The sequence below is a fragment of the Schistocerca americana genome, unplaced genomic scaffold, assembly GCF_021461395.2.
Source record: "Schistocerca americana isolate TAMUIC-IGC-003095 unplaced genomic scaffold, iqSchAmer2.1 HiC_scaffold_1235, whole genome shotgun sequence".
Lineage (NCBI taxonomy): Eukaryota > Metazoa > Arthropoda > Insecta > Orthoptera > Acrididae > Schistocerca > Schistocerca americana.
In genome coordinates, this window is record NW_025725303.1 from 21,707 (window position 1) to 35,788 (window position 14,082).

Sequence of the window (14,082 nt, forward strand, 5' to 3'; positions counted from 1 at the left end):
TCCCTTCAATTTAAGACGTTAAAAACGGACGGAATTTGCAGTCGTAATACCAGAGCATCGAAACTACTTGGAACTCTTGCGTATGTGAACGTGTCCGCGCCTTTGTACTCTGGTCCCTTCACCCCTGCAAACCAACCAACCATCGTGTCCGTGCACATAAGAGTAGCAAAGAACGGAGAACAGCGCAGCTTGGTTGTGCTTGGGGGCGTAGCTCAGTTGGTAGAGCGTTCGCTTTGCATGTGAAAGGTCCCGGGTTCAAACCCCGGCGCCTCCATGTTTTGTGGTCAGTGCGTGGTAAGTGTTGGTCGCGGCGAGCCTAAAGGCACGTTGCAAAGCCAGCGTCACAGACTCGTATACCTGACGTAAGGAGAGCAAGACGTAAATGTGAGGACCGGCTGTTGTCGAGGTGTCATCGAGTGCAAATCTGCCTTAGGTATACGGCCTAACCTCAATGAAGTCTAGAGAGTGGACAACACGTTCGTCTACCTCAGAGCGTTGGCCGAACGCTATTTTCGACGTCGTGCGTGCCACTTTGATTTTGGCCAACTACGATTCGATACAGAATGCAGGAAACCTGAAAGACACCCTCACGGGCACATTGAGAGTAGTGTTTGTCAGCGGAATAATGGGAGTGCAAGGGTCTGTGCCATTGATATGGCTGTATGTAGCGCAGTTCGTCAGCAGGGGGCGTAGCTCAGATGGTAGAGCGCTCGCTTAGCATGCGAGAGGTACTGGGATCGATACCCAGCGCCTCCAGAATTTTTAACACACCAACATGCGCACACTGCCATGCACGTGGAATAATTCACAGCCAGAAAATGTGTCAAGGCAGATACGAGCCAACGATTAGCAGCCACAATTGGCAAGCGTGCTGTAATGCGCACGAAGCACCCTCCTCCCACCACTACACTTAATTTAGAAACAGTACAAGTGTTCCCATAAGATTCTCAAACCTATGTCGCAAAGATCAGCCTTGCGCCGAATTCACAAAAATCCCACTGCACATTCCAATTCTTGACGTGCAGTCGGCTGCTACTGGTGTTTGCTAGTTGTGACTGCTGATGACAGATGCCGTAGCAATCAATTCATGGAGTGAGTTGTATGTTTTGCGATACTCTGTCTCTGACAAGCAAGCAGAGGTGACATAGGCGCGAACACAGGAAGCTTGCAGCCCCTCGCTGCCTGCAGGACACCGAACAGCCACACTAGGAGGGCGGCCTAAGTCGTAGGCGAAATGTGCTCATTCGATTGTGTGCGACGTCAAGCTCTAAATAAGGCTGTCACTAGCGTGAGCGTTGCGTGAGCGTCGTGTAAAGTCGGAAAAGTCGTCTGCGTGGGTGAGTGGCATGTTTGGGGAGCGTTTCGTAGTTTGCGCAGTGCAATGGAGACGCGGAAAGTTGTTGTGGCCCAGTCTTTTGCAGTTGGACGACAAGAGTGGTACACAGTAGTAAAGTGCGAGGCAGTGAGTTGGCATGAACAGTCGAGTGCACAATGGGTCTTCAGATGTGCTTGTTACCTCAGGTGCTGTGTGATTGTCGACATGGAGTGAAAACGGAGCAACTTGTGACTGTCCCTTCAATTTAAGACGTTAAAAACGGACGGAATTTGCAGTCGTAATACCAGAGCATCGAAACTACTTGGAACTCTTGCGTATGTGAACGTGTCCGCGCCTTTGTACTCTGGTCCCTTCACCCCTGCAAACCAACCAACCATCGTGTCCGTGCACATAAGAGTAGCAAAGAACGGAGAACAGCGCAGCTTGGTTGTGCTTGGGGGCGTAGCTCAGTTGGTAGAGCGTTCGCTTTGCATGTGAAAGGTCCCGGGTTCAAACCCCGGCGCCTCCATGTTTTGTGGTCAGTGCGTGGTAAGTGTTGGTCGCGGCGAGCCTAAAGGCACGCAAGATGTTGCAAAGCCAGCGTCACAGACTCGTATACTGACGTAAGGAGAGCAAGACGTAAATGTGAGGACCGGCTGTTGTCGAGGTGTCATCGAGTGCAAATCTGCCTTAGGTATAACGGCCTAACCTCAATGAAGTCTAGAGAGTGGACAACACGTTCGTCTACCTCAGAGCGTTGGCCGAACGCTATTTTCGACGTCGTGCGTGCCACTTTGATTTTGGCCAACTACGATTCGATACAGAATGCAGGAAACCTGAAAGACACCCTCACGGGCACATTGAGAGTAGTGTTTGTCAGCGGAATAATGGGAGTGCAAGGGTCTGTGCCATTGATATGGCTGTATGTAGCGCAGTTCGTCAGCAGGGGGCGTAGCTCAGATGGTAGAGCGCTCGCTTAGCATGCGAGAGGTACTGGGATCGATACCCAGCGCCTCCAGAATTTTTACACACCAACATGCGCACACTGCCATGCAAGTGGAATAATTCACAGCCAGAAAATGTGTCAAGGCAGATACGAGCCAACGATTAGCAGCCACAATTGGCAAGCGTGCTGTAATGCGCACGAAGCACCCTCCTCCCACCACTACACTTAATTTAGAAACAGTACAAGTGTTCCCATAAGATTCTCAAACCTATGTCGCAAAGATCAGCCTTGCGCCGAATTCACAAAAATCCCACTGCACATTCCAATTCTTGACGTGCAGTCGGCTGCTACTGGTGTTGCTAGTTGTGACTGCTGATGACAGATGCCGTAGCAATCAATTCATGGAGTGAGTTGTATGTTTTGCGATACTCTGTCTCTGACAAGCAAGCAGAGGTGACATAGGCGCGAACACAGGAAGCTTGCAGCCCCTCGCTGCCTGCAGACACCGAACAGCCACACTAGGAGGGCGGCCTAAGTCGTAGGCGAAATGTGCTCATTCGATTGTGTGCGACGTCAAGCTCTAAATAAGGCTGTCACTAGCCGTGAGCGTTGCGTGAGCGTCGTGTAAAGTCGGAAAAGTCGTCTGCGTGGGTGAGTGGCATGTTTGGGGGAGCGTTTCGTAGTTTGCCGCAGTGCAATGGAGACGCGGAAAGTTGTTGTGGCCCAGTCTTTTGCAGTTGGACGACAAGAGTGGTACACAGTAGTAAAGTGCGAGGCAGTGAGTTGGCATGAACAGTCGGAGTGCACAATGGGTCTTCAGATGTGCTTGTTACCTCAGGTGCTGTGTGATTGTCGACATGGAGTGAAAACGGAGCAACTTGTGACTGTCCCTTCAATTTAAGACGTTAAAAACGACGGAATTTGCAGTCGTAATACCAGAGCATCGAAACTACTTGGAACTCTTGCGTATGTGAACGTGTCCGCGCCTTTGTACTCTGGTCCCTTCACCCCTGCAAACCAACCAACCATCGTGTCCGTGCACATAAGAGTAGCAAAGAACGGAGAACAGCGCAGCTTGGTTGTGCTTGGGGGCGTAGCTCAGTTGTAGAGCGTTCGCTTTGCATGTGAAAGGTCCCGGGTTCAAACCCCGCGCCTCCATGTTTTGTGGTCAGTGCGTGGTAAGTGTTGGTCGCGGCGAGCCTAAAGGCACGCAAGATGTTGCAAAGCCAGCGTCACAGACTCGTATACTGACGTAAGGAGAGCAAGACGTAAATGTGAGGACCGGCTGTTGTCGAGGTGTCATCGAGTGCAAATCTGCCTTAGGTATAACGGCCTAACCTCAATGAAGTCTAGAGAGTGGACAACACGTTCGTCTACCTCAGAGCGTTTGGCCGAACGCTATTTTCGACGTCGTGCGTGCCACTTTGATTTTGGCCAACTACGATTCGATACAGAATGCAGGAAACCTGAAAGACACCCTCACGGGCACATTGAGAGTAGTGTTTGTCAGCGAATAATGGGAGTGCAAGGGTCTGTGCCATTGATATGGCTGGTATGTAGCGCAGTTCGTCAGCAGGGGGCGTAGCTCAGATGGTAGAGCGCTCGCTTAGCATGCGAGAGGTACTGGGATCGATACCCAGCGCCTCCAGAATTTTTAACACACCAACATGCGCACACTGCCATGCAAGTGGAATAATTCACAGCCAGAAAATGTGTCAAGGCAGATACGAGCCAACGATTAGCAGCCACAATTGGCAAGCGTGCTGTAATGCGCACGAAGCACCCTCCTCCCACCACTACACTTTATTTAGAAACAGTACAAGTGTTCCCATAAGATTCTCAACCTATGTCGCAAAGATCAGCCTTGCGCCGAATTCACAAAAATCCCACTGCACATTCCAATTCTTGACGTGCAGTCGGCTGCTACTGGTGTTGCTAGTTGTGACTGCTGATGACAGATGCCGTAGCAATCAATTCATGGAGTGAGTTGTATGTTTTGCGATACTCTGTCTCTGACAAGCAAGCAGAGGTGACATAGGCGCGAACACAGGAAGCTTGCAGCCCCTCGCTGCCTGCAGACACCCGAACAGCCACACTAGGGAGGGCGGCCTAAGTCGTAGGCGAAATGTGCTCATTCGATTGTGTGCGACGTCAAGCTCTAAATAAGGCTGTCACTAGCGTGAGCGTTGCGTGAGCGTCGTGTAAAGTCGGAAAAGTCGTCTGCGTGGGTGAGTGGCATGTTTGGGGGAGCGTTTCGTAGTTTGCGCAGTGCAATGGAGACGCGGAAAGTTGTTGTGGCCCAGTCTTTTGCAGTTGGACGACAAGAGTGGTACACAGTAGTAAAGTGCGAGGCAGTGAGTTGGCATGAACAGTCGAGTGCACAATGGGTCTTCAGATGTGCTTGTTACCTCAGGTGCTGTGTGATTGTCGACATGGAGTGAAAACGGAGCAACTTGTGACTGTCCCTTCAATTTAAGACGTTAAAAAACGGACGGAATTTGCAGTCGTAATACCAGAGCATCGAAACTACTTGGAACTCTTGCGTATGTGAACGTGTCCCGCGCCTTTGTACTCTGGTCCCTTCACCCCTGCAAACCAACCAACCATCGTGTCCGTGCACATAAGAGTAGCAAAGAACGGAGAACAGCGCAGCTTGGTTGTGCTTGGGGGCGTAGCTCAGTTGGTATAGGCGTTCGCTTTGCATGTGAAAGGTCCCGGGTTCAAACCCCGGCGCCTCCATGTTTTGTGGTCAGTGCGTGGTAAGTGTTGGTCGCGGCGAGCCTAAAGGCACGCAAGATGTTGCAAAGCCCAGCGTCACAGACTCGTATACTGACGTAAGGAGAGCAAGACGTAAATGTGAGGACCGGCTGTTGTCGAGGTGTCATCGAGTGCAAATCTGCCTAGGTATAACGGCCTAACCTCAATGAAGTCTAGAGAGTGGACAACACGTTCGTCTACCTCAGAGCGTTGGCCGAACGCTATTTTCGACGTCGTGCGTGCCACTTTGATTTTGGCCAACTACGATTCGATACAGAATGCAGGAAACCTGAAAGACACCCTCACGGGCACATTGAGAGTAGTGTTTGTCAGCGGAATAATGGGAGTGCAAGGGTCTGTGCCATTGATATGGCTGTATGTAGCGCAGTTCGTCAGCAGGGGGCGTAGCTCAGATGGTAGAGCGCTCGCTTAGCATGCGAGAGGTACTGGGATCGATACCCAGCGCCTCCAGAATTTTTAACACACCAACATGCGCACACTGCCATGCAAGTGGAATAATTCACAGCCAGAAAATGTGTCAAGGCAGATACGAGCCAACGATTAGCAGCCACAATTGGCAAGCGTGCTGTAATGCGCACGAAGCACCCTCCTCCCACCACTACACTTAATTTAGAAACAGTACAAGTGTTCCCATAAGATTCTCAAACCTATGTCGCAAAGATCAGCCTTGCGCCGAATTCACAAAAATCCCACTGCACATTCCAATTCTTGACGTGCAGTCGGCTGCTACTGGTGTTGCTAGTTGTGACTGCTGATGACAGATGCCGTAGCAATCAATTCATGGAGTGAGTTGTATGTTTTGCGATACTCTGTCTCTGACAAGCAAGCAGAGGTGACATAGGCGCGAACACAGGAAGCTTGCAGCCCCTCGCTGCCTGCAGACACCGAACAGCCACACTAGGAGGGCGGCCTAAGTCGTAGGCGAAATGTGCTCATTCGATTGTGTGCGACGTCAAGCTCTAAATAAGGCTGTCACTAGCGTGAGCGTTGCGTGAGCGTCGTGTAAAGTCGGAAAAGTCGTCTGCGTGGGTGAGTGGCATGTTTGGGGGAGCGTTTCGTAGTTTGCGCAGTGCAATGGAGACGCGGAAAGTTGTTGTGGCCCAGTCTTTTGCAGTTGGACGACAAGAGTGGTACACAGTAGTAAAGTGCGAGGCAGTGAGTTGGCATGAACAGTCGAGTGCACAATGGGTCTTCAGATGTGCTTGTTACCTCAGGTGCTGTGTGATTGTCGACATGGAGTGAAAACGGAGCAACTTGTGGACTGTCCCTTCAATTTAAGACGTTAAAAACGGACGGAATTTGCAGTCGTAATACCAGAGCATCGAAACTACTTGGAACTCTTGCGTATGTGAACGTGTCCGCGCCTTTGTACTCTGGTCCCTTCACCCCTGCAAACCAACCAACCATCGTGTCCGTGCACATAAGAGTAGCAAAGAACGGAGAACAGCGCAGCTTGGTTGTGCTTGGGGGGCGTAGCTCAGTGGTAGAGCGTTCGCTTTGCATGTGAAAGGTCCCGGGTTCAAACCCCGGCGCCTCCATGTTTTGTGGTCAGTGCGTGGTAAGTGTTGGTCGCGGCGAGCCTAAAGGCACGCAAGATGTTGCAAAGCCAGCGTCACAGACTCGTATACTGACGTAAGGAGAGCAAGACGTAAATGTGAGGACCGGCTGTTGTCGAGGTGTCATCGAGTGCAAATCTGCCTTAGGTATAACGGCCTAACCTCAATGAAGTCTAGAGAGTGGACAACACGTTCGTCTACCTCAGAGCGTTGGCCGAACGCTATTTTCGACGTCGTGCGTGCCACTTTGATTTTGGCCAACTACGATTCGATACAGAATGCAGGAAACCTGAAAGACACCCTCACGGGCACATTGAGAGTAGTGTTTGTCAGCGGAATAATGGGAGTGCAAGGGTCTGTGCCATTGATATGGCTGTATGTAGCGCAGTTCGTCAGCAGGGGGCGTAGCTCAGATGGTAGAGCGCTCGCTTAGCATGCGAGAGGTACTGGGATCGATACCCAGCGCCTCCAGAATTTTTAACACACCAACATGCGCACACTGCCATGCAAGTGGAATAATTCACAGCCAGAAAATGTGTCAAGGCAGATACGAGCCAACGATTAGCAGCCACAATTGGCAAGCGTGCTGTAATGCGCACGAAGCACCCTCCTCCCACCACTACACTTAATTTAGAAACAGTACAAGTGTTCCCATAAGATTCTCAAACCTATGTCGCAAAGATCAGCCTTGCGCCGAATTCACAAAAATCCCACTGCACATTCCAATTCTTGACGTGCAGTCGGCTGCTACTGTGTTGCTAGTTGTGACTGCTGATGACAGATGCCGTAGCAATCAATTCATGGAGTGAGTTGTATGTTTTGCGATACTCTGTCTCTGACAAGCAAGCAGAGGTGACATAGGCGCGAACACAGGAAGCTTGCAGCCCCTCGCTGCCTGCAGACACCGAACAGCCACACTAGGAGGGCGGCCTAAGTCGTAGGCGAAATGTGCTCATTCGATTGTGTGCGACGTCAAGCTCTAAATAAGGCTGTCACTAGCGTGAGCGTTGCGTGAGCGTCGTGTAAAGTCGGAAAAGTCGTCTGCGTGGGTGAGTGGCATGTTTGGGGAGCGTTTCGTAGTTTGCGCAGTGCAATGGAGACGCGGAAAGTTGTTGTGGCCCAGTCTTTTGCAGTTGGACGACAAGAGTGGTACACAGTAGTAAAGTGCGAGGCAGTGAGTTGGCATGAACAGTCGAGTGCACAATGGGTCTTCAGATGTGCTTGTTACCTCAGGTGCTGTGTGATTGTCGACATGGAGTGAAAACGGAGCAACTTGTGACTGTCCCTTCAATTTAAGACGTTAAAAACGGACGGAATTTGCAGTCGTAATACCAGAGCATCGAAACTACTTGGAACTCTTGCGTATGTGAACGTGTCCGCGCCTTTGTACTCTGGTCCCTTCACCCCTGCAAACCAACCAACCATCGTGTCCGTGCACATAAGAGTAGCAAAGAACGGAGAACAGCGCAGCTTGGTTGTGCTTGGGGGCGTAGCTCAGTTGGTAGAGCGTTCGCTTTGCATGTGAAAGGTCCCGGGTTCAAACCCCGGCGCCTCCATGTTTTGTGGTCAGTGCGTGGTAAGTGTTGGTCGCGGCGAGCCTAAAGGCACGCAAGATGTTGCAAAGCCAGCGTCACAGACTCGTATACTGACGTAAGGAGAGCAAGACGTAAATGTGAGGACCGGCTGTTGTCGAGGTGTCATCGAGTGCAAATCTGCCTTAGGTATAACGGCCTAACCTCAATGAAGTCTAGAGAGTGGACAACACGTTCGTCTACCTCAGAGCGTTGGCCGAACGCTATTTTCGACGTCGTGCGTGCCACTTTGATTTTGGCCAACTACGATTCGATACAGAATGCAGGAAACCTGAAAGACACCCTCACGGGCACATTGAGAGTAGTGTTTGTCAGCGGAATAATGGGAGTGCAAGGGTCTGTGCCATTGATATGGCTGTATGTAGCGCAGTTCGTCAGCAGGGGGGCGTAGCTCAGATGGTAGAGCGCTCGCTTAGCATGCGAGAGGTACTGGGATCGATACCCAGCGCCTCCAGAATTTTAACACACCAACATGCGCACACTGCCATGCAAGTGGAATAATTCACAGCCAGAAAATGTGTCAAGGCAGATACGAGCCAACGATTAGCAGCCACAATTGGCAAGCGTGCTGTAATGCGCACGAAGCACCCTCCTCCCACCACTACACTTAATTTAGAAACAGTACAAGTGTTCCCATAAGATTCTCAAACCTATGTCGCAAAGATCAGCCTTGCGCCGAATTCACAAAAATCCCACTGCACATTCCAATTCTTGACGTGCAGTCGGCTGCTACTGGTGTTGCTAGTTGTGACTGCTGATGACAGATGCCGTAGCAATCAATTCATGGAGTGAGTTGTATGTTTTGCGATACTCTGTCTCTGACAAGCAAGCAGAGGTGACATAGGCGCGAACACAGGAAGCTTGCAGCCCCCTCGCTGCCTGCAGACACCGAACAGCCACACTAGGAGGGCGGCCTAAGTCGTAGGCGAAATGTGCTCATTCGATTGTGTGCGACGTCAAGCTCTAAATAAGGCTGTCACTAGCGTGAGCGTTGCGTGAGCGTCGTGTAAAGTCGGAAAAGTCGTCTGCGTGGTGAGTGGCATGTTTGGGGAGCGTTTCGTAGTTTGCGCAGTGCAATGGAGACGCGGAAAGTTGTTGTGGCCCAGTCTTTTGCAGTTGGACGACAAGAGTGGTACACAGTAGTAAAGTGCGAGGCAGTGAGTTGGCATGAACAGTCGAGTGCACAATGGGTCTTCAGATGTGCTTGTTACCTCAGGTGCTGTGTGATTGTCGACATGGAGTGAAAACGGAGCAACTTGTGACTGTCCCTTCAATTTAAGACGTTAAAAACGGACGGAATTTGCAGTCGTAATACCAGAGCATCGAAACTACTTGGAACTCTTGCGTATGTGAACGTGTCCGCGCCTTTGTACTCTGGTCCCTTCACCCTGCAAACCAACCAACCATCGTGTCCGTGCACATAAGAGTAGCAAAGAACGGAGAACAGCGCAGCTTGGTTGTGCTTGGGGCGTAGCTCAGTTGGTAGAGCGTTCGCTTTGCATGTGAAAGGTCCCGGGTTCAAACCCCGGCGCCTCCATGTTTTGTGGTCAGTGCGTGGTAAGTGTTGGTCGCGGCGAGCCTAAAGGCACGCAAGATGTTGCAAAGCCAGCGTCACAGACTCGTATACTGACGTAAGGAGAGCAAGACGTAAATGTGAGGACCGGCTGTTGTCGAGGTGTCATCGAGTGCAAATCTGCCTTAGTATAACGGCCTAACCTCAATGAAGTCTAGAGAGTGGACAACACGTTCGTCTACCTCAGAGCGTTGGCCGAACGCTATTTTCGACGTCGTGCGTGCCACTTTGATTTTGGCCAACTACGATTCGATACAGAATGCAGGAAACCTGAAAGACACCCTCACGGGCACATTGAGAGTAGTGTTTGTCAGCGGAATAATGGGAGTGCAAGGGTCTGTGCCATTGATATGGCTGTATGTAGCGCAGTTCGTCAGCAGGGGGCGTAGCTCAGATGGTAGAGCGCTCGCTTAGCATGCGAGAGGTACTGGGATCGATACCCAGCGCCTCCAGAATTTTTAACACACCAACATGCGCACACTGCCATGCAAGTGGAATAATTCACAGCCAGAAAATGTGTTCAAGGCAGATACGAGCCAACGATTAGCAGCCACAATTGGCAAGCGTGCTGTAATGCGCACGAAGCACCCCTCCTCCCACCACTACACTTAATTTAGAAACAGTACAAGTGTTCCCATAAGATTCTCAAACCTATGTCGCAAAGATCAGCCTTGCGCCGAATTCACAAAAATCCCACTGCACATTCCAATTCTTGACGTGCAGTCGGCTGCTACTGTGTTGCTAGTTGTGACTGCTGATGACAGATGCCGTAGCAATCAATTCATGGAGTGAGTTGTATGTTTTGCGATACTCTGTCTCTGACAAGCAAGCAGAGGTGACATAGGCGCGAACACAGGAAGCTTGCAGCCCCTCGCTGCCTGCAGACACCGAACAGCCACACTAGGAGGGCGGCCTAAGTCGTAGCGAAATGTGCTCATTCGATTGTGTGCGACGTCAAGCTCTAAATAAGGCTGTCACTAGCGTGAGCGTTGCGTGAGCGTCGTGTAAAGTCGGAAAAGTCGTCTGCGTGGGTGAGTGGCATGTTTGGGGAGCGTTTCGTAGTTTGCGCAGTGCAATGGAGACGCGGAAAGTTGTTGTGGCCCAGTCTTTTGCAGTTGGACGACAAGAGTGGTACACAGTAGTAAAGTGCGAGGCAGTGAGTTGGCATGAACAGTCGAGTGCACAATGGGTCTTCAGATGTGCTTGTTACCTCAGGTGCTGTGTGATTGTCGACATGGAGTGAAAACGGAGCAACTTGTGACTGTCCCTTCAATTTAAGACGTTAAAAACGGACGGAATTTGCAGTCGTAATACCAGAGCATCGAAAACTACTTGGAACTCTTGCGTATGTGAACGTGTCCGCGCCTTTGTACTCTGGTCCCTTCACCCCTGCAAACCAACCAACCATCGTGTCCGTGCACATAAGAGTAGCAAAGAACGGAGAACAGCGCAGCTTGGTTGTGCTTGGGGGCGTAGCTCAGTTGGTAGAGCGTTCGCTTTGCATGTGAAAGGTCCCGGTTCAAAACCCCGGCGCCTCCATGTTTTGTGGTCAGTGCGTGGTAAGTGTTGGTCGCGGCGAGCCTAAAGGCACGCAAGATGTTGCAAAGCCAGCGTCACAGACTCGTATACTGACGTAAGGAGAGCAAGACGTAAATGTGAGGACCGGCTGTTGTCGAGGTGTCATCGAGTGCAAATCTGCCTTAGGTATAACGGCCTAACCTCAATGAAGTCTAGAGAGTGGACAACACGTTCGTCTACCTCAGAGCGTTGGCCGAACGCTATTTTCGACGTCGTGCGTGCCACTTTGATTTTGGCCAACTACGATTCGATACAGAATGCAGGAAACCTGAAAGACACCCTCACGGGCACATTGAGAGTAGTGTTTGTCAGCGGAATAATGGGAGTGCAAGGGTCTGTGCCATTGATATGGCTGTATGTAGCGCAGTTCGTCAGCAGGGGCGTAGCTCAGATGGTAGAGCGCTCGCTTAGCATGCGAGAGGTACTGGGATCGATACCCAGCGCCTCCAGAATTTTTAACACACCAACATGCGCACACTGCCATGCAAGTGGAATAATTCACAGCCAGAAAATGTGTCAAGGCAGATACGAGCCAACGATTAGCAGCCACAATTGGCAGCGTGCTGTAATGCGCACGAAGCACCCTCCTCCCACCACTACACTTAATTTAGAAACAGTACAAGTGTCCCATAAGATTCCTCAAACCCTATGTCGCAAAGATCAGCCTTGCGCCGAATTCACAAAAATCCCACTGCACATTCCAATTCTTGACGTGCAGTCGGCTGCTACTGGTGTTGCTAGTTGTGACTGCTGATGACAGATGCCGTAGCAATCATTCATGGAGTGAGTGTATGTTTTGCGATACTCTGTCTCTGACAAGCAAGCAGAGGTGACATAGGCGCGAACACAGGAAGCTTGCAGCCCCTCGCTGCCTGCAGACACCGAACAGCCACACTAGGAGGGCGGCCTAAGTCGTAGGCGAAATGTGCTCATTCGATTGTGTGCGACGTCAAGCTCTAAATAAGGCTGTCACTAGCGTGAGCGTTGCGTGAGCGTCGTGTAAAGTCGGAAAAGTCGTCTGCGTGGGTGAGTGGCATGTTTGGGGAGCGTTTCGTAGTTTGCGCAGTGCAATGGAGACGCGGGAAAGTTTGTTGTGGCCCAGTCTTTTGCAGTTGGACGACAAGAGTGGTACACAGTAGTAAAGTGCGAGGCAGTGAGTTGGCATGAACAGTCGAGTGCACAATGGGTCTTCAGATGTGCTTGTTACCTCAGGTGCTGTGTGATTGTCGACATGGAGTGAAAACGGAGCAACTTGTGACTGTCCCTTCAATTTAAGACGTTAAAAACGGACGGAATTTGCAGTCGTAATACCAGAGCATCGAAACTACTTGGAACTCTTGCGTATGTGAACGTGTCCGCGCCTTTGTACTCTGGTCCCTTCACCCCTGCAAACCAACCAACCATCGTGTCCGTGCACATAAGAGTAGCAAAAGAACGGAGAACAGCGCAGCTTGGTTGTGCTTGGGGGCGTAGCTCAGTTGGTAGAGCGTTCGCTTTGCATGTGAAAGGTCCCGGGTTCAAACCCCCGGCGCCTCCATGTTTTGTGGTCAGTGCGTGTAAGTGTTGGTCGCGGCGAGCCTAAAGGCACGCAAGATGTTGCAAAGCCAAGCGTCACAGACTCGTATACAGACGTAAGGAGAGCAAGACGTAAATGTGAGGACCGGCTGTTGTCGAGGTGTCATCGAGTGCAAATCTGCCTTAGGTATAACGGCCTAACCTCAATGAAGTCTAGAGAGTGGACAACACGTTCGTCTACCTCAGAGCGTTGGCCGAACGCTATTTTCGACGTCGTGCGTGCCACTTTGATTTTGGCCAACTACGATTCGATACAGAATGCAGGAAACCTGAAAGACACCCTCACGGGCACATTGAGAGTAGTGTTTGTCAGCGGAATAATGGGAGTGCAAGGGTCTGTGCCATTGATATGGCTGTATGTAGCGCAGTTCGTCAGCAGGGGGCGTAGCTCAGATGGTAGAGCGCTCGCTTAGCATGCGAGAGGTACTGGGATCGATACCCAGCGCCTCCAGAATTTTTACACACCAACATGCGGCACACTGCCATGCAAGTGGAATAATTCACAGCCAGAAAATGTGTCAAGGCAGATACGAGCCAACGATTAGCAGCCACAATTGGCAAGCGTGCTGTAATGCGCACGAAGCACCCTCCTCCCACCACTACACTTAATTTAGAAACAGTACAAGTGTTCCCATAAGATTCTCAAACCTATGTCGCAAAGATCTGCCTTGCGCGAATTCACAAAAATCCCACTGCACATTCCAATTCTTGACGTGCAGTCGGCTGCTACTGGTGTTGCTAGTTGTGACTGCTGATGACAGATGCCGTAGCAATCAATTCATGGAGTGAGTTGTATGTTTTGCGATACTCTGTCTCTGACAAGCAAGCAGAGGTGACATAGGCGCGAACACAGGAAGCTTGCAGCCCCTCGCTGCCTGCAGACACCGAACAGCCACACTAGGAGGGCGGCCTAAGTCGTAGGCGAAATGTGCTCATTCGATTGTGTGCGACGTCAAGCTCTAAATAAGGCTGTCACTAGCGTGAGCGTTGCGTGAGCGTCGTGTAAAGTCGGAAAAGTCGTCTGCGTGGGTGAGTGCCATGTTTGGGGAGCGTTTCGTAGTTTGCGCAGTGCAATGGAGACGCGGGGAAAGTTGTTGTGGCCCAGTCTTTTGCAGTTGGACGACAAGAGTGGTACACAGTAGTAAAGTGCGAGGCAGTGAGTTGGCATG

The 14,082-nt window shown here is 51.0% G+C and overlaps 17 non-coding genes across 17 annotated transcripts; all 17 read left to right on the plus strand.

Moving 5' to 3' along the window:
- The first annotated feature begins 201 nt into the window (after positions 1 to 201).
- Positions 202 to 274, plus strand: Trnaa-ugc. The gene has a single exon. It is a non-coding gene; the product is annotated as a tRNA-Ala (tRNA).
- A 409-nt stretch (positions 275 to 683) lies between these two features.
- Positions 684 to 756, plus strand: Trnaa-agc. Its single transcript has one exon. It is a non-coding gene; the product is annotated as a tRNA-Ala (tRNA).
- A 1,015-nt stretch (positions 757 to 1,771) lies between these two features.
- On the plus strand, positions 1,772 to 1,844 carry Trnaa-ugc. Its single transcript has one exon. It is a non-coding gene; the product is annotated as a tRNA-Ala (tRNA).
- A 416-nt stretch (positions 1,845 to 2,260) lies between these two features.
- Trnaa-agc lies at positions 2,261 to 2,333 on the plus strand. Its single transcript has one exon. It is a non-coding gene; the product is annotated as a tRNA-Ala (tRNA).
- A 1,015-nt stretch (positions 2,334 to 3,348) lies between these two features.
- Trnaa-ugc lies at positions 3,349 to 3,419 on the plus strand. Its single transcript has one exon. It is a non-coding gene; the product is annotated as a tRNA-Ala (tRNA).
- A 417-nt stretch (positions 3,420 to 3,836) lies between these two features.
- On the plus strand, positions 3,837 to 3,909 carry Trnaa-agc. The gene has a single exon. It is a non-coding gene; the product is annotated as a tRNA-Ala (tRNA).
- A 1,017-nt stretch (positions 3,910 to 4,926) lies between these two features.
- Positions 4,927 to 5,000, plus strand: Trnaa-ugc. The gene has a single exon. It is a non-coding gene; the product is annotated as a tRNA-Ala (tRNA).
- A 416-nt stretch (positions 5,001 to 5,416) lies between these two features.
- On the plus strand, positions 5,417 to 5,489 carry Trnaa-agc. The gene has a single exon. It is a non-coding gene; the product is annotated as a tRNA-Ala (tRNA).
- Positions 5,490 to 6,505: 1,016 nt separating this feature from the next.
- On the plus strand, positions 6,506 to 6,577 carry Trnaa-ugc. Its single transcript has one exon. It is a non-coding gene; the product is annotated as a tRNA-Ala (tRNA).
- Positions 6,578 to 6,993: 416 nt separating this feature from the next.
- Positions 6,994 to 7,066, plus strand: Trnaa-agc. Its single transcript has one exon. It is a non-coding gene; the product is annotated as a tRNA-Ala (tRNA).
- Positions 7,067 to 8,078: 1,012 nt separating this feature from the next.
- On the plus strand, positions 8,079 to 8,151 carry Trnaa-ugc. Its single transcript has one exon. It is a non-coding gene; the product is annotated as a tRNA-Ala (tRNA).
- A 417-nt stretch (positions 8,152 to 8,568) lies between these two features.
- On the plus strand, positions 8,569 to 8,641 carry Trnaa-agc. The gene has a single exon. It is a non-coding gene; the product is annotated as a tRNA-Ala (tRNA).
- Positions 8,642 to 10,139: 1,498 nt separating this feature from the next.
- Trnaa-agc lies at positions 10,140 to 10,212 on the plus strand. Its single transcript has one exon. It is a non-coding gene; the product is annotated as a tRNA-Ala (tRNA).
- A 1,014-nt stretch (positions 10,213 to 11,226) lies between these two features.
- On the plus strand, positions 11,227 to 11,299 carry Trnaa-ugc. Its single transcript has one exon. It is a non-coding gene; the product is annotated as a tRNA-Ala (tRNA).
- Positions 11,300 to 11,714: 415 nt separating this feature from the next.
- Positions 11,715 to 11,787, plus strand: Trnaa-agc. The gene has a single exon. It is a non-coding gene; the product is annotated as a tRNA-Ala (tRNA).
- Positions 11,788 to 12,801: 1,014 nt separating this feature from the next.
- On the plus strand, positions 12,802 to 12,875 carry Trnaa-ugc. The gene has a single exon. It is a non-coding gene; the product is annotated as a tRNA-Ala (tRNA).
- Positions 12,876 to 13,291: 416 nt separating this feature from the next.
- Positions 13,292 to 13,364, plus strand: Trnaa-agc. The gene has a single exon. It is a non-coding gene; the product is annotated as a tRNA-Ala (tRNA).
- The last annotated feature ends 718 nt before the right edge of the window (positions 13,365 to 14,082 follow it).